Source organism: Sus scrofa, chromosome 13, assembly GCF_054392235.1.
Source record: "Sus scrofa isolate SSC_HxYL_T2T_F1_AM1 chromosome 13, Sscrofa_HxYL_maternal_Yorkshire_Landrace_v2.0, whole genome shotgun sequence".
NCBI lineage: Eukaryota > Metazoa > Chordata > Mammalia > Artiodactyla > Suidae > Sus > Sus scrofa.
In genome coordinates, this window is record NC_139395.1 from 120,242,520 (window position 1) to 120,266,400 (window position 23,881).

The 23,881-nt window shown below is 34.3% G+C and overlaps 1 long non-coding RNA gene across 2 annotated transcripts in view; it reads right to left on the reverse strand.

The window, feature by feature from the left end:
- Positions 1-22,330, reverse strand: part of LOC146397575 (uncharacterized) — a 72,510-nt gene extending 50,180 nt beyond the window's left edge. For both annotated transcript variants that reach the window (XR_014824965.1, XR_014824966.1), the window contains exon 1: positions 22,285-22,330. This is a non-coding gene — a long non-coding RNA (uncharacterized LOC146397575). The remainder of the gene's footprint in view (positions 1-22,284) is intronic.
- Between the last annotated feature and the right edge of the window lie 1,551 nt (positions 22,331-23,881).

A 23,881-nucleotide genomic window follows, 5' to 3' on the forward strand; every position in this document is an offset into this window, starting at 1 on the left:
TGATGTTGATATAATGAAAGTGTTGGAATAGATAACGACCTGGATTCTTTCCAGCTCTATTATTTTCTCTTACAGAAAAATTAACATTATGCCAAATAAATACAACTGAAATTGCTACACTTTTCATTACATTGGGTTTCTGTTGGCATTTTTCAGAAAGAATTATGTAGCTTACACAATGCCAAATTGCCACCTTTTAAATGATTCTTTGGAAAATAATATATGCAGAAATTCTACATTAATTAATTCTTTTTTAAGTGTTGCTATTTTCCAATTTTTCTGTCCCTTTTATAATTAGCCATCAAAATAGAACATTAGAAAAAGTTGTGTTGGGGGGAGAGAGAGAGAGTGATTACTGTGAGCCAGTAAAAAAAAAAAATTGTCATTGACAAATAATATACCATGTTCCCCTGGTGCTATTAGAGATACTCGGGTAGACAAGTAACAATTTAAAATATATAGATGTACATCAGTGTGGTTGTGATGTAGGCCAGCAGCTGTAGCTCCGATTCAGCCCCTAGCCTGGGAACTTCTATATGCTGCAGGTGTGGCCCTAAAAAGCAAAAATATATATATATATATATATAATAAAATAAAATAAAATGTATAGATGTAAACTTCTCATATATTCGCTTCTAGTTTTGATTTATAGAGGATAACTTATTATAGAATTAAATGTTGAATTTGGGTTTCTTCCTTTCTTTTCTTCCCACCTCTCTCTCTCTCTCTCACACACACACACACACACACACACACACATATACACAGATAGGTGCATGCTCACAATACCACAAGGTCAATGTGAAGTATGTTTCAGTAGCTATTTCAGCACTTGGTAACAAATGCAAAATGTGAGCAAGTCAATATAAAATAATATTTTCATTTCTATACTACTGAAATTATTAAATTATTAGAAGCATGAAAGAAAGTATACGTCCATATAATGAGTCTACAGCCATATAATATAAAATACTCCTGTTTTAAGAACCTATTATTACAAATTGGAATTACTTAATGTGTATAGCTGGGCATTACTATGAAGCATATGTAATTTAAAAATTTATTTCTTAAAGGGAGGAAAACAGGAAAAAATGTATTCTTGAGTAAGGCAACATCACATATAAAATGGAAATAAGTGTCTTTTCTGCAATTCTTAAAGAAAAATCAAAGTTCTAAAATTACTATTTTAGCTAGTAAGCTTTATTAAGCTTTTAACAGTCCCTGAATTTGGAACATTTGATGAAAAAGAGATCCCCTGATTTTATGAACTGGATGAATCTAATGGAGGTTGGTTGCCTTTGCTTCTGCTTTTTGCTGAGACGAAAGAAAGCAAATGAACAAAGGAAGTTTAAATTGGAAAATTTCCTGGAGAGCTACTTTAGCTAGTCTTTCTTTAGATTTAGTTCTCAATTCACATTGGGTAAAACACTTAATTTTAAAAGTGCACTATACGGAGTTCCCTTCGTGGCGCAGCAGAAACGAAACGAATTCGACTAGGAACCATGAGGCTGCGTGTTCGATCCCTGGCCTCACTCAGTGGGTTAAGGATACAGCATTGCCATGAGCTGTAGTGTAGGTCGCAGACGTGGCTCAGATACTGCATTGCTGTGGCTGTGGTATAGGCTGGCAGCCAGAGCTCCGATTAGACCCCTAGCCTGGGAACTGCCATATGCTGCAAGTGCGGCCCTAAAAAGACAAAAAAATAAATAAATAAATAAAAATAAATAAAACTGCACTATACGAAGATATATGAAGTGTCTGAAAAGAATGAAATATTATTTCACTGGACTAGAGTGAAATAAAATGTAATAAACTAAATAGCACCACTTGTTTCACTGTATTTTATGTATTATAAAATATAACTTGAGGAGTCCCGTCATGGCTCAGTGGTTAACAAACCTGACTAGGAACCCTGAGGTTGAGGGTTCGATCCCTGGTCTTGCTCCCTGGTTAAGGATCCGGTGCTGCCGTGAGCTGTGGTGTAGGTTGCAGACACAGCTTGGATCCCGCATTGCTGTGGCTCTGGCATAGGCCGGCAGCTACAGCTCCAATTCGACCCCTAGCCCAGGAACCTCCATATGCCACGGGCGCGGCCCTAGAAATGGCAAAAAAACCAAAAGAAAAAAAAATATATATATATATATAACTTGTTTTGATTTTATTCTTCTCATTTGATTCTTATAACTTTTTAATACTACATCTTTTTTCTATTTATCACACATTTTATGCAAAACTATTTAAAATATAATTTCAATTTCAAAAATTAAGAGAATATGCATATTCAGAAATAAGCATTTCTGACAGAGGAATAGGATTATAGACTAGTTGACAGAAATTGATCTTTTTGTTCACTATGAAGATGCAGACTTTGAAAATAATTTCCATTATATTGCAAAGAGAGGATGTGAATATAATGGTAGTGTGTGAATAAAAGAGGAAGGAAAATATACCTATTACAGAGAAGCTAATACAAGTATAAATTCTTGGTGGTAGCAAAATTTTTTAGATGTATTAGAATACGTATGTTGATAATTTTCAGAAGCATTGTGCCTATATCTCTTACCTTGAGACCAGTGTGCTCTGGATAGAGAAAATGCTGGGGTGTCTCTCTAATGCAGAAAAAAAATGGTGTTCATCCTACATATTCTTTTGCTTAAATTGGGAGAATATATATATAGGTTATCACTATAAGCAATATATGTTATATATTATCACTATGAGTAGTCTGAACACAAATTTTGCATATTAGCAATTAAAAATATGATTCTATTTTTTCATAATCTATATGAACATATATTTCACTGCCCTGACTATACCTTTTTTTTTTTTTTTTTTTTTGTCTTTTTGCCATTTCTTGGGCCGCTCCCGCGGCATATGGAGGTTCCCTGGCTAGGGGTCTAAACGGAGCTGTAGCTGCCAGCCTACGCCAAAGCCACAGCAACATGGGATCCAAGCCATGTCTGCAACCTACACCACAGCTCATGGCAATGCCGGATCGTTAACCCACTGAGCAAGGGCAGGGATCGAACCCTCAACCTCATGGTTCTTAGTCGGATTTGTTAACCACTGCGCCACGACGGGAACTCCTATACCTTTCTTTAAAGAGAAATGCATTATATACCTTGAACTCTAATGTCATAACCATTTAAAAAACATAATCACTAATGAAAGCATTTTAAAAATTGCTGCTAAAATTCCTATTTTGTTAGTTTTGACTTAAGTGGCCAATAATATTACATAACCATAGTTTCCAGGGAAAAAAAGTGATGACTCACTGAAGTGCTGGTGTATATTATACATAATTTTACATGAACAAGTACTCTTTGAGCCTTTTTTTTTTTCGTTTTGGCAGTTGAAAAGCTGAGTCTTTTGTTATTTAAGTCTCTATATCAAATGGCCATTTTACACTGTAACTATACCAGTAATTAAAATAAAGAAATTAGGATTTTCTATTTCCATGCTATGTAATTATTTATGATCCCATTAGATAGGAAGCAACATAAGCTGTATTATTTGGCAGTCAACTAAAAGATCATTTGCTAAAACTCATTTTATATGGAAATCAAGGTTATTTCCTAAAATTCCAAATGGTCAACTTTTTAGTCATTGGAAAGCCCTCTTAAGAACAGAAACATGTTACTTTAAACATTAAGATTTAACTAATCATGAACCCCTAAAAATTTTATAGTGGAAAACATACCCTATCTTACAAGATCAGAGGCAATATGGAATAATTTGTGTGCTTGTGAATTGGTATCACTGAGATGTCAGTGAAGCTCTTAGGTTGCTCACCTTGTCTACCATTGCCATGATCTAGAAATAACAACATGTGTTTCACAGGAGTATATTAAGATTAAGGGAAAAAAAATGTATGTGGAAGTACCCAGTCCATTATCTGCTATATTGTAGCCATTCAATATTTTACAGTTAAATGCACCTATGAGAGACAAGTTTGGTTGTGAAGGGAAAGGTTTCAATTCGTTTGAAGCATGCATAGAATTGAAGGAATAATTCTGGGCAAAAATAATGAAGATTCAGAGAATAGCACTGAAAGGAGAAAAAATTAACAAATATGTTAACGAGATATTCCCTTAAAGTCAGGCTGAGAAGGGCAAAGGCTTCTGCCCACTATTGAATATGATGCTATTATGACCCATGCAGAGATGAGATGTGATATTAAATATCACATCTCTGTGATACATAGAGATATTTACATACACACACTCAGATGTCATGATACTCCACTGTTGGAAATGCAGTACAGTAAAGACCCTCTGGACAGTTCTAATTTTTAAGTCACCTATATTGAGGTATAATTTACATAAACTAAAATTAACTATATTCAATTTTACAGTTAGATGAGTCCTGAGAAATGTAAACTTCATATAAATACCACCCAAATCATGAAACTGAACATTTCTATCACCCAAAAGACTCCTTGGTATTCCTTTTCAATCAAGCCTCTACCCATCTCCCAACCTGGGAGATTTCTAACACTAGAGTCTTCACTCTTCTATAATATTCATAGAAATGGAATCCTACAACATGCAGGTTTTGGTGCTCTGCATTTGTCATTTAGAATAATGCTTTTTGTCCATCTTTGTTGTTCCATGTATCAGTGGTTTGTTCCTATTACCTGCTAAGTAGAATATCATTGATATGACTGGCCTATCTGGGTTATTCTCAGTTTTTTTTTTTTTCTGTTAAAATAAAGTTATTATGAACTTTTAAGTACAATTCTTTGTGTGGTCATTGTTCTCATTTCTTTTGGATGAATACTTAGAAATGTGATTACTAGGTCAAATATTAATTTTATGACAAATTAATTTGCCAAAACTATTTCCAAAGTATCTGCAGTAATTTTACATCCACTAGCACAAAAGGGAGTTCTATTAGCTCCATATCCTCTCCAATACTTTTTGACCATCTCTTTAACACTAGGCAATCCAAGGGGTGTGCAGGGTTATCTATTTCTGATTCCTTAATGTCTGATGATATTAAACATTTTTTGCAATTGTTAATTTCTCATTCTACCTTTTCTTGAAAGAAATAGCCTTCAAAAATATATGCCCAATTTTGAGGGCTATTTTTCTTTAAATATTTAGTTGTAGGGAATTCTTTATATATTTTGGACACGTCTTCCTCAGAATCATGCTTTGCATGCAAAAGGTTCTGCTAGTTTTTGACTTATTTCATTTTCTTCAGAGTGTCCTTTGAAAAGCAAGTTTTAAATGTTTCAGAAGTTCAATTTATTATTTTTCTTTAATTTTGTTTAATATTAGAAAAGTGTACTAAAAGAAAGGTCACACAGATTTTTCTGTTTTCTAGTCTTCCAGTTTACCTCAATTTAGGATTATGAGTCATTTTTATTTATTGCTGTGTATGTGGGAGGTAAAGGTATCTGGGTATGTATAGGTTTTTTTTTTTTCTCTCTTCATATGCATAAAAACTATATTTTCCCTATTGAATCAGCTTTCAATTTACCATAAGCATGTGGATCTCTTTATTTTGTTCCATTGATCTATATATCTATCTTTATAACAAACATAACACTGTCTACATTATTACAGTTTTATGGTAAATGTACTTCATTCATCTTGTTCTTATTCTTTGGAATTACTTTGCTTATTCTAAGTTCCTTTCATTACAATATACATTCTAGAATAAATCAATTTTTATGAAATGTTTTGCTAGGAACATAATTGGAATTGTCTTGCTTTTATAGATCTATATATAATTTATCTTAACAATATAGTACCCCCCGGTCAATAAACATGCCCATCTCTCCACTTATTATGATCATTAATTTTTTCAGCAGTATCTTGTGGTGTTTAGGATACAAGTCAAACATATTTTTTAAAATTTATTTTTAAATACCTCACATTTTGGTGATACTTACATGGCTTTTTCAATTCCAATGGCCAATTTTTTGTTGGTAGTGTAATGTGTGTTTTTGTGTGTATGTGCACATTAAAATTGCCCTAGCATACCCAACTATTACTTCTGGAAAACTTTTGTGGAATCCTTAAGATTTCACATTTAACTTTTTTTCCCTTGCCTTATTATACTGTCAAGGGCAAACAGTATGATCTTGCAAGATTCTGAATAGGAGTGGTGAGCAAGCATATCCATGTCTTATCCCAGATTTAAGGGAGAAAACACTCAAGAGTTTACCAATAAGTAAGATGTGAGCTTTGTGTTAATAAGTACACTATTTACTAGGCTGAGAAAACTGCCTTATATTCTTAATCTTCTGAGAATTTTTGAAATATATGAGTCTTTTATCAGATGTTGTTTTCTGCATCTAAAGAAATGATTGTGTTTTTTCAATTTTAAAATATGTTAATGTGGCTGATTATGATTTTTTAAGCCAACGTTTCATTCCTGGGATAAAACACACATGACTGTCATATTAATTCTTCATAAAATTTTATTTAAGAATTTATGTCTGTGTTCCAGAGAGATATATGTCTTCTAGTTTTTTGGAAAGTGTTTGTCTGGTTTTAGTATCAGGGAAATGCTGACTTTTTTCCTATGTTCTATTATTTGGAGGACTATGTAGAGATTTAATATTATTCCTTCTTCAATATTTTTTGAGAGGCATTGTACTAATATCTAGGATTTTTTAAGATAAATTTAATTAATTATATTAAATATAGAACTATTCAGATTATAGATCTCTGGAATGAGCTTTGGTAGTTTGTGACTTTAAAGGATTTGTGTATCTCATCTAAGATGTTAAATTAATTGTTTAAAGTTGTTTATATTATTTCCTTTTCAGTATTAAAAGTATATAAAACTATAATGATGTCTCATTTTTCATGCCAAGTAAGAATAGTATTTCTGTGCTCTCTTTTGTCTGATCTATATGGATACAATTTTATCACTTTTAATGCTATTTTCAAAGGATTTTAGTTTCCTTGCTTATTGTTTTCTATCTTATATTTCACTGACTTATATTTTTACCTGTATTATTTATTTATTTTTGTCTATTTTGGATATATCATTTCTCTTATTTAGAATATTCTTTCCAATCATATTTTATGTGGAGTAAAATCAAATCTAGAAAGTCTGTGTCTACAGTAAGGCTCCACTATAAAACACATCATCTTTGAAAGAAAATGGTTTCTCTAAAAGAATTTTAACCCTCAAGTGGCTGTATGACCCAATACGATTCAGTACAATCCCTATCAAATGACCAATGGTACTTCTCACAGAACTAGAACACAACTTTTTAAAATTTGTATGGAAATACAAAAGATCCCAATTAACCAAAGCAACCTTGAAAAAGAAAATTGGAACTGGAGGGATCAGGATCCCTGACTGTAGACTATAATACACAGCTATAATAATCAAATCAGTATGGTGCTGGCACAAAAACAGAAATATAGATCAATGAAACAAGATAGAAAGCCCAGAGATATACCCAGGCACTTGTGGTCAACTAAACTATGATAAAGCAGGAAAGAATACACAATGGAGAAAAGAAAGTCTCTTAAACAAGCAGCGCTGGGAGAATTGGACAGCTAAATGCAAGAGAATGGTATCAGAACATTCTCTAACAACAAACACAAAAATAAATTCAAAATGAATTAAAGACCCAAATATAAGGCCAGATACCATAAAACTCCTAGAGGAAAACGTACGCAGAACATACTTTGACATAAATTGCAGCAATATCTTTTGAGATCCACCTCCTAGAGTAGTGAAAATAAAAACAAAAATATACAAATGGGACTTAATTAAACTCAAACACTTTTGCAAAGCAAAGAAAATCATAAAAAAGAAAAGATAATCCACAGAATGGGAGAAATCATTGCAAAGTGACCAACAAGGTCACAAACCTTGTGCAAAGGTCTTATGCAGCTTTATATCAAAAAACAACCCAATCAAAATAATTCAGAATATCTAAACAGAAATTTTCCTAAAGAATACAGCCAGAGAGACATAAAGTACATGAAAAGATGCTCAACATCACTAATTATTAGAGAATTTAAAATCAAAATCACAATGAGGTATCACCTCACATCAGTCAGAATGGCCATCATCAAAAAGTCTACAGACAGGAGTTCCCTTCATGGCTTAGCAGTTAGCGAACCTGACTAGCGTCCCTGAGGACACAGGTTCAATCCCTGACCTTGCTCAGTGGGTTAAGGATCCAGCATTACTGTGAGCTGTGGTGTAGGTCACATACGCGGCTCAGATCCCACGTTGCTGTGGCTATTGCGGAGCGTGGCAGCTACAGCTCCTATTATTCCCCTAGCCTGGGAACCTCCATATGACATGGGTGTGGCCCTAAAAGATAAAAAAAGAAAAAAAGTCTACAGACAATAAATGTTATGAAGGATGTGGAAAAAAGAGAACCATCCTACACTGCTGATAGGAATGTAAATTTTGGAACCCCTATGGAGAACAGTATGGAGCTTCCTTAAAAATACTAAAAACAGGAGTTCTCGTCGTGGCTCAGTGATTAGCGAATCCAACTAGGAACCATGAGGTTGCGGGTTCAATCCCTGGCCTTGCTCAGTGGGTTAAAGATCTGGCATTGCCGTGAGCTGTGGTGTAGGTCGCAGACGCGGCTCGGATCCTGCGTTGCTGTGGCTCTGGCGTAGGCCGGCGGCTACAGCTCCGATTCGACCCCTAGCTTGGGAACCTCCATATGCCACAGGAGCGGCCCAAGAAACAGCAAAAAGACAAAAAAAAAAAAAAAAAAAAAAAATACTAAAAACAGTATTACCAAAGGATCCAGCAATCCCACTCCCAGGAATATATCCAGAAAAAAAAAAAAAAAAAAAAACATAATTTGAAAAGATTCATGCACCCCAGTGTTCACTGCAGCACTATGTACAATAGCCAAGATATGGAAGCAAAGTAACTGTCCATCAACAAAGGATTGGACAAAGAAGTTGTGGTACATATATACAATGGAATACAACTCAGCCATTACAAAGAATGGAATAATGCTATTTGCAGCAACATGAATGAACACAGATATTATACTAAGTGAAGTCAGAGAAGGAAAGACAAATATCATATTGCTTATACGTGGAATCTAACAAAAATATACAAATTGACCTATATATAAAAGAGACGCAGACCCAGAGACATAGAAAACAAAGGTATAGTTACCAAAGGGGAAAGGGGAGGGCATAAGTTAGGAGTTTGCGATTAACACATACACACTACTATATATAAAATAGGTAACTGGAGTTCTCACTGTGCTGCAGTGGGTTAAAGATCTGATGTTGTCTCTACAGTGGCTCAGGTCACTGCTGAGGTGCAGATTCAATCCCCAGCCTAGCAGAGTGGGTTAAGGATCTGACATTGCCTCAGCTGTGGCTTGGATTTGATCCCTGGCCTGGGAACTTCCATATGCTGCATGTGTGGCCAAAAAATAAATAAAATAAAATAGATAACATGGACCAACTCTATAGCACAGAGAAATCTACTCAAAATCTACAACCTATGTGTGTATGTGTGTGTATGGTTTATTGCATATGTATATGTATGTACATGTTTATGTATGTATATGTTTAACTGATTCACTTTGTTTATATCACTCCATACCTTTCTAATTCAGTGTTAGGATGGAAAACTCCCACTTTCATACTAACATGTCTGGCATGGTTGTACAGGCATCGTAAATTTTTTTAATTAAAAGTTTTTTAAAAGAATGAAGATCTGGTCAAATTAAAGTCATATACAAGTTGCACTGATAATCATGATCATCGCCACCATGACAATCACAAACACCACCATCAGCAGCATCATTACCCAACATTTATTAGCACTGTTTTACACATTTTACATGTCTCCTCTTTTAATTTACCAACAAACCTATTTCCTTCAGATCATATAATATCTTGTGTAATGACTTTAAAATAAAAGCATGATATTTTTCTATTAAAATATGGTGTCCTCTACTTGAAGGCAACATCTAGCTTCTAATTCATATCTCCCAACTATGAGTAGAGTTCCATACTCTACATGCTACTTAACAGTTGCATGGTAAATGAGTAAATAAATGAATGATTATTAAAATATAGTATGAAATGAATCTTTGAATTTAAAGCCAAAGAAAAATTCAATTTCAGAGATATATGAAAATTTAAAGCCAAAGAAAAATTCAATTTCAGAGATATATGAAAATTCAGTTTCAGAGATATATGAAAAATTCAATTTCAGAGATATATAAAAACTGAATTATCATGAAAACAAAGGTACTGCTCCTAGAACAGTGTCAGGAAATAAGCAAAGAGTATAAAAATTAGAAGAGAAAATATAAAGACCTAAAACTAAATATCACTTCTTTACACATGTTTTTATGTCAGATACTCATATTCTCATTCAAATAATATTTATATTAATGTCCATCTTCTTTTCATTACACTAAGATGAAGTTTTATGATTGTTTTTATAAATCTGATTTTATGAAATCAGATAAATCAGACAAAAATTTGAAAATTCTGAATCCTGAGTTATTTACAGTTTGATTAAAATCTATGAAATGTGTCTATGACATTAGGATTGAACTGAAACATAGAAATTTAAATAGTCTTTATGACAGCATAAAGAACCATGGGGAAATTGAAAAATAAAACTTTAATTCTGTGCTAAGGAAATTTTTAAAAACTATGAAAACTACTTTTACAGTATAAAACAATTCATCTTTATCTACAAATGAAATGTGTATTTTCATAAAAGTACATTTCAAGGTTAAATATGAAAATCCACTGTAATACTAGAAAGATTTACCACTGGCATTATGTATTCCTAGATAACTACCATAAGTGCAAAAATTGGTTGGAAAATATTCAATTATAGACAATTGATTGTATATTACATGTAAAGAATGGGTAAAAAATAACGTAATCTTCTTCATTAAAATATAAGTTGCTGAGCATGCTTAATATTAAGATATATAAATAATATACTTACTGAGAAGAGATGATGTGACATCAATGTGAAACAGCTAAAGTTTATAATTATTAAAAACTTAATTTTTGCATCAGAAGGAATTATCTAGACATTCTATATACATTAGATATGAAGTAAAATTCCATGCAATATTTAAAAAAGAAAATATTCCAACTAATTGTGGGACTAATATTATAGTAAAAAGTCTTTCGTCTAGATAAAAAAAGGAATCAATCTGCAAAGTTACAGCTTGAAGTTCTGTAACTAAATTAGCATCTAAAATGGAGCATTCCTACCCTACCGATATACTCCAGAATTTAGAAAAGAATGAATGCAGGGAACAGTCATTTACCTATTAAAAATAATATTGAATGTATACATGAAAAAAGTACTGTATGCTTCATGCAGGATATTTTGGAATATTCAGAATGTAAATGCCATATAACCAAAGAGCTTTTAAACATATTCATAAGCACTGTATTCTATTTTTATAGGTTATTTCTTTACCAGCAAATATGATTAAGGGACCACACAGATAAAATATTTAAATACAAACTTATGCATATGTGCATAGATTTGAACATGAATATACATTTATATGTGTGTATCTGTTATGTTTAGAATGGTAATATCAAAACTTTCCAAGCTAAGTGTAACTATCATATATAATGGGTCCCTTAAACATAATCAGGCACTCTCAATTAAAGTGCCCAAAGATATAATATCTCCCAGCTCACCAACATCTATAGTTTTGGGACTATTTGATTGATACCTTTCATCTGCCCTTTATTTAAAGAAATTTCATCAAAATCTTGCTTCATTTTCCAATCAGATAAAGTATATGGCATAATGAAATCAAAGAAAATAAAAGCCCAGTGTTTAATAGTATTTTCAGTTCTAATTAAAGCCAGTGATGTCTGACATGTTGTCTTTATTTTTTATCAACTCTAAGAGCTAAGGAATAGCAAATAAAAAAGATAATTGGACATCCACTACATTTATTCTAAATAAAGAGCTCATGTATTATCTGATTTTTCCTAGATTCCAATTAATAGAAGTACCTTAGGTAGGTACTTCAGTGAAAACATTACAAGGCTCTAGTAACAGATGTCTGTGCAAAAGTAACTGAAAATAAGCAAGTAAATGAATATTTATTCATTGTTTATTTTGCATTTGAATATTGGTTCAATAACTAGTTCCTTATTAAATAACTGAAAAGTAAAAGAGATGGGAGAGAAACTTTAAAATCAGATTGCTTCACTACAGAGCTTTGTCCATTTTCTCTGAAGATTATTATGTTGTTCACCCAAGCCTATAGGAAGAAATTACCCGAGTGTGAAGTAACTAATGTTAACTTGATAATGATATGTAAACACTCTATTGGTTTTGGTTTTTGCTGGTATTTCAATCAAATGTGATAACGGAAAATTAGTTTTCTTTTAGTTTTATAATATATGAAAATTATGGAGATTAACTCATATTCAAAGCAATCATTGAAACACAAAGTGATTTTTTTCTTTTACGGCCACACCTGTGGCAATATGGAAGTTCGGGGGCTAGGGGTGAAAGTGGAGCTGTAGCTGTGGTCTACAGCAACACTGGATCCGAGCCACACCTGTGACCTATGCTGCAGATGCTGGCAATGCCAGATCCTTAACCCACTGAGCGAAGCCAGGGATTGAACCTGCACCCTCACAGAGACAGTATCAGGTCCTTAACAAACTAAGCCACAATGAGAACACCATGAAATTGTATTTTATTTACTTATTTTTCTTTTTCCTTTTTAGGTGTGCACCTGCAGCCTCTGGAAGCTCCCAGGTTGGGTCAAATCGGAACTGTAGCTGCTGGCCTACACCACAGCCACAGCAATGACAGAGCCAAACCACATGTGAGACCTACACCACAGCTCATGGCAATCCTGGATCCTTAACCCAGGGATCAATCCCACATCCTCTTGGATACTAGTCAGGTACTTAACCTGCTGTGCCACAATGGGAACTCTGAAAAGTGCTATTTTAGAATAACCCCTCACCTCTTCATTTTCTCATCTTTATTCACCACTCTTCCAACTCTAAGCTGGTCAAAGTACCTGGTTTGTTTTGTATATATCAGTCTATAAATCATCTCAAAAATTAAAAATGGAATTATAGGATTTATTTAAATTATGAAAGATTTACATTCTAATGGCAAAAATGTGAATAGACACACACAGACACACACACCTACATACCTTGTTTGGGGTTGTGACAACTATATCACTTTTAAAATGTATCTTTAATACTGTTAAGTTTAATTATTAAAAAAATCTTTATGCATAGTTTCTCATTAAAACAACATAAAACCCTGTAAGACATAAGAGGTGACGTGGCTTGCCCAAGACTAAAGTAAATGGCAGAAATGGAACAAGTGTCCAAGCCTTCATTCTTATTTCAGATGTTTTCATTCATTCTCTCATTCTTTCTTTCTTTGAAAAATATCATTTATGTCAGTGGAAGAAATCTTGTTATTCCTCGGATATTCTCCTTGGATATACCACGTCTGCCTAAATTTTCAAATACATATTTATATTTCTAAATCCTTATCATAATATTGTTGGATGGTAATATCTTTATTAGTGTTCTAGTGTTAAGTCTCTAATAACATACTCAAATATTAATTGGAAAATGACTATCCTTAGCATGCCATTCTACAGATTGAAAAGTTCAATGTTAATCAAGAAAATATTACAATACTAGCACCAAGATTATTATTAAAGCAGAATTCATTGTTATAAATAATACTGAATGTTAAGACTCTATTATATAAAATGTTATTTGGGTTCCTGGAGTGTACCCTTATGAAAAGACCCATTTGGAGAAAACCATGTAGTACTGTACATTTGAAAGATAATTTTAACCTATTAGATTTATATGAGGTCCTCAGAAATATGAATGAACACATGACGACTTTAAAATAACTTCTGAGAAAGGCAGAGTCCTCTTAATGTGAAGGGCTCTGAGAACTATGCTCTATCGGTAATTTGCTCCAACCAAGGAAAGGGACAGAGTATCACTAACAGTGGTATGGTTGCTCTATTCTTTATCCAACATTATTCATGATTTACCAAACATTTTTTAAAAATGGTTTTGAAGAGGCTACATACACAGTCAGCCTAGGGGGAGGTGGCCTTGCTCCAGAACTTTAAGGTCTGCATACCCTACCATGACTTGTCAGGAACCTCACGTGGCTTGAACTATAGCCTGGACCTGCTGCAGAGCCTTGTCAAAAATAACAATCTTGTGATTCAAATGGCAAAAAGATCAGAGGACTAGTCCCAGAGTAACTGTACATGATCTTTCCAAAACTCAAAAGAAGCTGATCAAATATTGTGCATCTTTTAATTGTTGGAGTTTCAGGATGAAATACATTGTCCTTGTTTTTTAGATGAATTATGTCAGCAGGCTCACATCCTAAATATTTCACTGATCATTAAAACATAGCTGGAGAGTTTATCTTCCAACTACTGAGAAAGGCAGAGTCCTTTCTCAGTTTATGTAGCTGTCTTACCGGTATATCTGGAATATTTGCTGTGTATTTAATCATAGTTTTCATTGAAGTATACTTGACTACCAATGTTGTGTTAATTTCTCCTATAGCAAAGTTATTATATATATGTATATATGTACATATATATATACACACTTTATCCTTTTAATATTCTCTTCAATTATGGTTTATCACAGGATATTGAATGTAGTTTACTGTGTTACACAGTAAGACTTTGTTTTCATTGGAATATTTGCTGATTGTCAAGTCTTATTAATATGATGTCACCAAAGTAGTGCACCAGTATATGTTGTCAAACGTCAACATGAGAAAAATGTATTTGGACTATATAATGACAGAGAATAGGAGAGTTAACTCTGACCCATGGCAAAACTAAAAATAACTACAATTTAATGTTCTGTCCTGACAGGACTGAAAAGAAGGAATTCACCATATCAATAGCTGAATATCAATTGCCAGTAGTTGTGACAGTATATTCTAGAAAAGATAGCCTATCAAGTGAGGCAGGGCAATTTGGAATCACAGCTTCTTTTTAAATTTAAGATAATTACCTTCTGCCATAATTTATCTGGGTTTTACATAAGTAATTCTGATAAAATAAAAGCAAATATAAAGTAAAAAGACACCATCAGTGCTGTATTCTTTAAACCTGTATATTATGAGTGGTGCTAATTTCTGTCATTGCATCTGTGATACAATGCTGCTTCAGTTTTATTAATTTGACAAAGAAGGAAGGCTTTAAGGACTTCCATTTGCCATTTCCCCATTGATCGTTCTTACTGCATAGGTCAGAGGATCCAATGTTAGTGTTTTGCTAACCTTATCTATTCCAATTATACACTCAAAAATAGGTGAAATAGACATGGATTGGATCTGAAAACTCATGGACTTCCTGTGACATAGCCTCAGACCAGCACCAAGTCCTTATCGTAATCACAGTGTTTCTGTATAATCCCACTGTAAGAGGGCAATTATGACAGCATTCTGAGTCTCTTCATACTAGTTTTCCCCCTAGACTCTATAACAAACAGCCCTTGAAAGATGTCTTTCTTCAGGATACAGTTAGGCAATAAATGGTCATCAGTATCTCTGGCGAATATTCCTGCTTACATTTGCTATAACATTACATGCCCTTTCTTCAAGAGGACACAATTTCTTTCTTAGAAATTCTTAATGACTATTAATTTTCTCTTTATTGTAAACCTCTTCAATCTACACTACACTATCATTTAAAGCATATACTTTATGATAGCTAGCCACAGTGAGGGGCCAGGGACCAATTGCCTTGTCATCATCTGGATGGCTTGTTAGATCACTTAAACTTCCTAAATAAGAAATCTGCATTTTTAATATTCTTAGGCATTCCCTAAGTATAATAAAGTTTGTGACAGACCAGTTTCTCCAAAATATATTGGCCATTTGTATTAACTAATATTTTAAGTTCCATCATTTTATCTCTAAATCAAGATATGAAGCTAATTGAGGATAATAAATTTTTTTTTTCTTTTTTGGCCACTTGCAGCATATGGAGTTCCCAGGCACAGATCACATCTGAGCCATAGTTGCAACCTACACCACAGCTGTGGCAATGCCATACTCTTTAACCCACTCTGCTGGGCCAGGGATCGAATCTGTATCCCAGTGCTCCAGAGACACCACCAATCCTGTGGTGCCACAGCAGAGACTCCCAGAAAAAAATCTGGGGCCCTGAAAAAAGTATAAAGATAACCAGCTACCGAATTAAGAACAGAGACTATAATTTTCAGCTACATGCTATTAATGTCTAGAAACCATCACACTGGAGTTTTAGTTCATAAATTATGGATCCATGTATTTGTCGTCTCTCTTGTATAAAGTGTTCTTTTAAAACGTTTCACAGAAATCAGCACTTTCTGATGCCTACAGTCTTAGAGGTTCTGTACTGCATTAGGTTTACTCACAAGGTGTTCTATTAATACAATACATCATTAATTATGAATAGAAAAATATAATGGTTATGTTATAGCTAAGATTACTTGAAGTAAAAGATCCTTTGCTAAGAAATGACTGAAGCACATGTTGAAACACACACACACAAAAACCAACTATTATCTATATAATAGTCTTTATCTACTTAATAATATGGTATATTAGATGGAGAGTTTCACATCCATCGAGTTTGATTAAATCAGATGGTTTGTTTTGAGTTTTTAAATTATAAGAGAATTTTTGTTTAACAACATTCAAACATATTTTCCAAATCAACCACTGATCATTTTTTGAGACTCCATATATTATAAACTAAAGATTTGTCATTCACTGTTATCCTTAAAATGGTTATTGTGGAGAAAAAACTATTATGTTTCAAAAATGATAGAATAATACAGATACTCCATATTAAACATTGTTAAGCTATATCACATCTATGCACACAAACAGAAATACAAACATATCTATATCTAGGTACATAAATATAAGGATACATATGATAAATAGATTCATACAATTACCTATAAACAAAGACATAAAAACATATATATATATATATAATCGATGTCATTAACACCTCTATTACAAAAAAGTTTTAATTTGGAATCATTCAACTTACAGTCAATTCTCTTCATTTGACTCAGACACTGAAGGTCATAGGGGTGAATTATTATTTTTTTGCTTTTTTAATTAAAGTATAGTTGATTTATAATGTTGTTCAATTTATGTTGTACAGGCGGTGAATTCTTTCTTAAGAAAACATTTCACCAGTAGCAAAGTCTAAATCAGACATCATGATTCCTAACACAGTAATCTCTTCTGAGGTTCACTTTTTACTAAGTAACTTTCTATTAAGGCTCTTCACATTGCCTAATTAACATATATTTTAAAACTCTGAAAAAGAAAAGTTGGTGTGACCAATAAAACATGTACTCATTTAATGTCAAATAATCCAATACTTTGTGTAGTGTTCTTCACTTTTAACAGCCCAGTGGGATTCATTCTGTCACTTTATTCTTCAAAGTAATAAGTGTCCTAATTGGATGTGAAATGTTACACTGCATTAGTATGAAGGTATAATCAATAAATGGCCAGTTCATTCAGTATTTTGAAGACTTTGCAGAATGGAAGGTCATGCCTGATGAGAATGCAATAGCAAGAGTGTCACCAAGTGATTACAGCGATTCCACAGTAATTAGAGTATTACTTTTACTTCAATGTAGTGCTTAATTTGGTTACTACCCAAAGTGAAATTTAATGCCAGACACTTCTTGTTTTAAATATTTTATCCACAACTCAATTTGAATTGAAATGTTAGATCAGTTCTAACTATAAATGTCCTTGAAGTGTAGTTCATCTTTAGGAGTCTACTAGATCAGTGTAGACACCTTTCAATAAGTAATTATGTAAAATATAGCTAAAGAAACATATCATCAAATTTCTACGTTTTTTTCAAAAAATACTTATTGTATATCTGAGCACAGTGCTGAATACAGGGTAGTGGAAGCAAATGAATACTATGACCAACAAGTTTAAATAATAATATAATAATAATAATAACATAAAAAAATACAATTTAAATTTTTCCCTGGGCATTATAATCTCAATTTTATAAATGTTCAAACTGAGACAAAAAAGTTAAACTATCTGCTTAAGGTCATTCAACTATATGAATGTTTATAAACTCAAGTTTATGTGCAAGAAAACTATTCAGCATTTATGTTAAATCTGAGAACAATTGGTTCCTGCTCTCAAAGTCTCCCATTACCTAGTGAAAAAGGCAATGTCAGTAATCTATCAGCATTTTAAACTCAAGAATTTGTATTAGAGAAATAAAGATACTTGTTCAGACTCACACAAGCAATATCTGAAGAAAACAAAATGAGACTATAGGCCTCCTGACCCTTTCCATCATATCTTACAGGAAGTTCTAAGAAACAAAGGTAAAAGATATATTTTAACCTGCATTTATAAGTATCAATATTTAAATTGGCGATATATTTCTGAAACACTGAATATATTGATACTAATTGCTTATTTAAAATGAGAACACCATACTAATAATTATTTGATAATTATTTATTGCTAGCACAGATGAATCACCGATAAGGAAAGAAACACTACCCATTTTTAATTAAATCTAAAACCTTGCAGAGAACACAGAAATGAATGTAATAATTACTAAAAATAGTAATTCCTCATTACCTACTACTTAATTTTTAAAAATCACAGTAAGTTACATCTTTAATTTATACCCCTTCTTCCGAAACACAACAGAATACACTGAGGCATAATGTCATTACTTTAAGTGTTATAAATTATTGGAAATCTTGTCATAAGCATGAGTCCAGTTTTTATAATATTTTTTGGATGCAAGACTTTTGGAAATATACTTCAAAAGCTCTGAAATCAAAGTTTTACTGGAAAGTAGAAGTGGCTTATGAAAGAACAAGAAGAGGATGAAGGATTTATAGCTCAGCTTCCCCACAAAACCTCACAAAAGAAAATCAAGGAGGTTTTTCTGTCAAAGGGAATGGATGGGGTTCAATCATGATAAAGCTTTCAAAAGTATCTCTAGGCACATCCAGATCAAAATGACACATGGCTGAGCATCCACCAGTGTAGTTTCCACATTTGCTATGCATGGATATAGAGCAAAATGAAAATTCTCAGCAGCTTGGAAAAAGAAAAATGTTATGGGAATGGCAAGTCTATTCAAATGTATTTGAAAACAAATTGAGAGAATGAAGGGGGAATCTCTTATAAATGATCAGCTAAAGCATCTAAAGCTGAGAAACCTAAGCTGAACTTGAACTGAGAGCACGTGCCACAATTGCTTCATGAGAGAACATCAAAGAAAAAGGAAGTTGTTTTATTCTTATATCTACCACCCACCTCTACTGACCCAGAAACTTGGGGCATAGGATGCTCAGAGAAGACAGCAAATATTTACTTCCTCACAGAACTGACTTGAAAGTTAAGATGGCCCTTCCCATCAACCTCTGAAATTCCATATTCTCCAAATTCACACTGTATTTTTAAAGTAGGATAGGTAGCTGTAAATATCAAAAGTCACAAGCTGAAATTAGGAGCTGACCTTGTACATGTAGAGATGTCTACTCATTAAGTAGAAGATAATTATGGCTGTATGTGCCACAACAGCTTTAAGAACTTGAAAGCCAGGCAAAGAGAATAAAAGGAAAATGCCATCAGAAAAGAAAAATAATAAAGGGCTAAAATCAAGGAATTGTGCTATAAATTTGGGATTTCTTGAATTCATTTCTAGCAAGTGAGTTGAAAAACAAATTTAAAAGCTCTGTAAGGAGGCGGAAAGTTGAACCATAAGTACTCTCTATTTTTGGATAATCTTTGCAGTTTTTTTAATAAAAACTAAGAATATATGGCTTCAATGCATAACATCTAAATCCACCATGAGAAAGTTGGCAAATATTAAAAAGTAAGAAAATATCACATATTCAATAGAAGAAATAAGAAAATGTTATAGGAATGGCAGGTCTATTCAAACGTACACTAAAAAGAATAAAGAGCAGAATTAATCCAATCGACAGACACACAGAAACCAAAAATGCAAAAAACCACTAGAACAACTCAACAGTTGTTGAACAAGTTTGAAGAAAAGCTCTTTAAATGGAAAAGAAAGGACAGAGCAATTAACATTATTAGAGACAGAATATTATCATTATCAATCATTGGGAATAAGAATCCAACATGTGAATAATTAAAGTAACATCATATAACTCAGAAACTAAACTACTTGTATATATGAAAGATTCATAGAGTCAGGCAGGAACAGCAACAACAGCAACTCTGCAGGTAAACTTTAAATAGCTACACAGGTGAGTTTATTGATTACCAAATGCAGCAACCAACTACACAAAATGCCCAACCAAAATTCAATTTTAAACTGAAATCACTACCCTTAAACCACATATCTGTTGCAAACAGTAGCTAAAGACATCCTAAAGATGCAATGCATGCAGCACAGTAATTATAGTTAACACTGTGTTATAAACTTCAAAGTTTCTGGAGTTTCCAACTTGGCACAGGGGAAATGAATCCAACTAGGAATCACAAGTTTTGGGTTCAGTCCCTGGCCTCCATCAGTGGGTTAAGGATCCCCCATAGCTGTGAGCTGTGGTGTAGGTTGCAGACGTGGCTTGGATCCTGTGTTGCTGTGGCCTAGGCCAGCAGCTGTAGCCCTGATTAGACCCCTAGCCTAGTCTGAAACCTCCGCAGGCCGCAGAGACGGCCCTAAAAAGCCAAAAAAAAAAAAAAAAATTCAAAGTTTCCGAGACTAGATTTTAATTGTTCTCACCACAAAAAAATTATAATTATGTGACTTGATAGAGTTACCTAACACTTTGGTGATATTTGCATTGCAATATATAAATGTATTAAATCAAAATACTGCACACACATTAAACTTACATAAAGTTATATGGTGACTATATGCTAATAAGAAAATGATAACCAAAAATTACTTGATATGCAAAGAAACAGATAACTGTGCCTTATTTTCAGGGAGAAAGCTAATAAATAAAAATTTCATCTCAAGAAGACACAGATTTTGAATTCAGCAGTAAAAGGCTTCAAGGAAGCTAATATAAATATGTTTCAATGACAGAACGATGCAAAAATAAATAAATAAAAGGTAAAAAGGTAAACTTACCGAAAAAGAATTTTTTAAAAACTATTTTCTTTTTTTTCTTTTTTTTTTTTTTTTTTTTATCTTTTGTCCATTTAGGGCCGCACCCGCAGCATATGGAGGTTTCCAGGGTAGGGATCTATTTATTCGGAGCTGTTCCTGCGGGTTTACACCAGAGCCACAGCAACCCCAGATCCGAGCCACGACTGTGACCTACACCACAGCTCAGGGCGACGTCAGATTCTTAACCCACTGAGCGAAGCCAGGGATCAAACCCTCACTTCGAGATTCCTAGTCAGATTTGTTTCCTCTGCACCATGAAGGGAAGTCTTCCTTAAAAAACTATTTTCAAAATGCATTACTGTACATGTAGAAAATACTAAAAAAATTACATAAGTACTAGATTAAGCAGATTTAGCAAATGTGTAGAATAGGAAATCAATTTGCAATAATTAATTTTTGCATATAGTAGAGTAGTCCAAAATATATTATTTTTAATAGCTTTTAACCATTCATAATATCATTAAAATAAAATAGGAATATCTTAGCAAAGATGTATTCTTTTTATACATATGACATTAAATATATGACATTTTATATATATGACATTATAAAAGCCAACATAAATTTTAAAATGAAAGAAAAATTTACGGACTTGCAGTACATTTTTGTTATACTATAAAGCCACTGTGGTCAGGACAGTATAGTATTGTCATAACCATAGATATTAGATATCTATCTATATCATTAGAATAAAAGGAGTGCCTCCATTGGGTCTACATGGTGACCCACAAATATAGGGATTCAATTTATTTTTATGAAAATGCCAAGGTAATTCACTGGGTAAAGTAAGGTCTTTCCAAAAGAAGATACTTAGTAACTGTATACTCATTGGGGAAAAAAAAATGACCTTCACTCCTACATCATCATCGCATATATACAAACTAATTTCAAATGGATTATAGAGACTTTTATATTAAAACGTTAGAAATCAGAAGATTCTCTGAAAGAATTTAGGAAAATATGTAGGACCTTTGGTTAGCAAACATTTCTTGATAGCAAATGAAATACACAAAACTTGAAAAAGTGATGAATTAGACTTTGCCAACACTAAGAACTTTTAGCCTTCTGAAGAAACAATTAGGAAAATGAGGAGAGGGACAGAAAAGGGACAGAGATTTCCTTGCCTCTGAGAAGTCCGGTTCTTCACTCCACAGCCTGGCCGGCGCCTGTGTGGCGCAGTTTCCGGGATTGTCCGCGGAAGGATACGCATGCGCCCAAAGAGCCAGGTGGCGGAGTGGTGGGCGCACGCCTTAGTTTCTAGTCCTTTCACGGAAGGGCTTTGGAATCACGTCCAAGACTAACTTTCCTGAAAAGGCAGCCCCTTCACGCCCAAACTTCCCACATTTGGTCCCCTGCTTGGAAAGCAGGGTTTGTCCGTGGCCAGCTCTCCTTGACTTCCAAGCGGCATGGCTGGCCTCTCCTGGATAGCTGGAATCAGTGGGCCCTGCGGCCCCTATTCCTGTTCAGCAGCTTGGCCGGGCTCAGCTGCTCCAGGCACGACTTATCCTGGAAAGGCTCCAGTTCTTCATAGCTTTCAGAATGAAGCGAGCTCAATTGCACCAGCATCAGCAACAGCATCATGAAGAGCTGCCTGAACAGAGTGGGCAGAGTCAGGTATGTAGAAGAGGTAGTTGTTTCCTCTCTGGCGGTCAGGGTATGGGGCCTTTGGGCACTTTGAATCACTGCTGTCCTAGCACGGAAGAGGCAATGGCCTCAGCTGTCCCTCTACAAATCTGCAGCCACCCCCCAACCCTTTCACAGCCCCTGCCTGGAAAGTGGTACAAGGACGACTGTACCATCCAGTTGAGGCAGGGACGGGGAGGACCTACCACCTACCCACCCTTGTTCTGTGGCAGCCCCTCCAAGTAATGTGACAAGACATACCCTAAGGGAAAAATGGCACAGGCCCCTGGGTGGTTAGGGTAGGGTATAGGACCATCCAGACCCCAGAAAGACCAGGGGTAGTGTGCCATTTCTCTCAGCTGCTTGGCACCCACCTACATCCCAACCCAATGTCAGCTTACACCTGGAGGTCACTTTTGTCAGCTCTTCTTACCAAGGCTGGATCCTACCCCACTTTCAGTGGTGGGGTGGGGTGGGGTGGCAGGAATAGCACCCAGACACCCCCTTCCTCAGTGTGGCAGGCTTCATGTTCATCAGGTTCTTCCAGGTGGTCCCCATGCATCCTGGGAACCATCAATCCACTATAGGTGCTGCTCCACTAAATTTTTCTTTGACCATAGCCTATTGGCTTGCTACTCAAAATCTACAACCAATACTTCTCATGGCTTATCCTGAGCGTAGGCAGCACCCTCAAGACATGGTGTGTGTTTCCCATTGGAAGACGGTGCAGGAAAGCATGGTCTGGTTAGGAACCTAAGGGTCTACAGGCTCTTGCTGGTTTGACCCAAGAGCTGTTCTTGAAAGCTACCTTCAGGTAGATACAGCTGTCCCCAATTAATCCACTTACTTTTAAAGTGATTATTGATAAAGAAGTACTTCTACCATTTTACTATTTGTTTTCTGTATATCTTACACTTTTTGTTCCTTATTTTCTCCATCACTGCTTTCATGTTGACTGTTGGTAGTATTCTGATTTCCTTCTCATTTTTTTGTGTGTATATATATTTTTGGATGTTTTCCTAGGGGTTGTGTTGATAGTATATTTTAACAAGCCAAAGTGTTGACCTCACACTGCACATAGTGTGTTGAGGCCTGAGC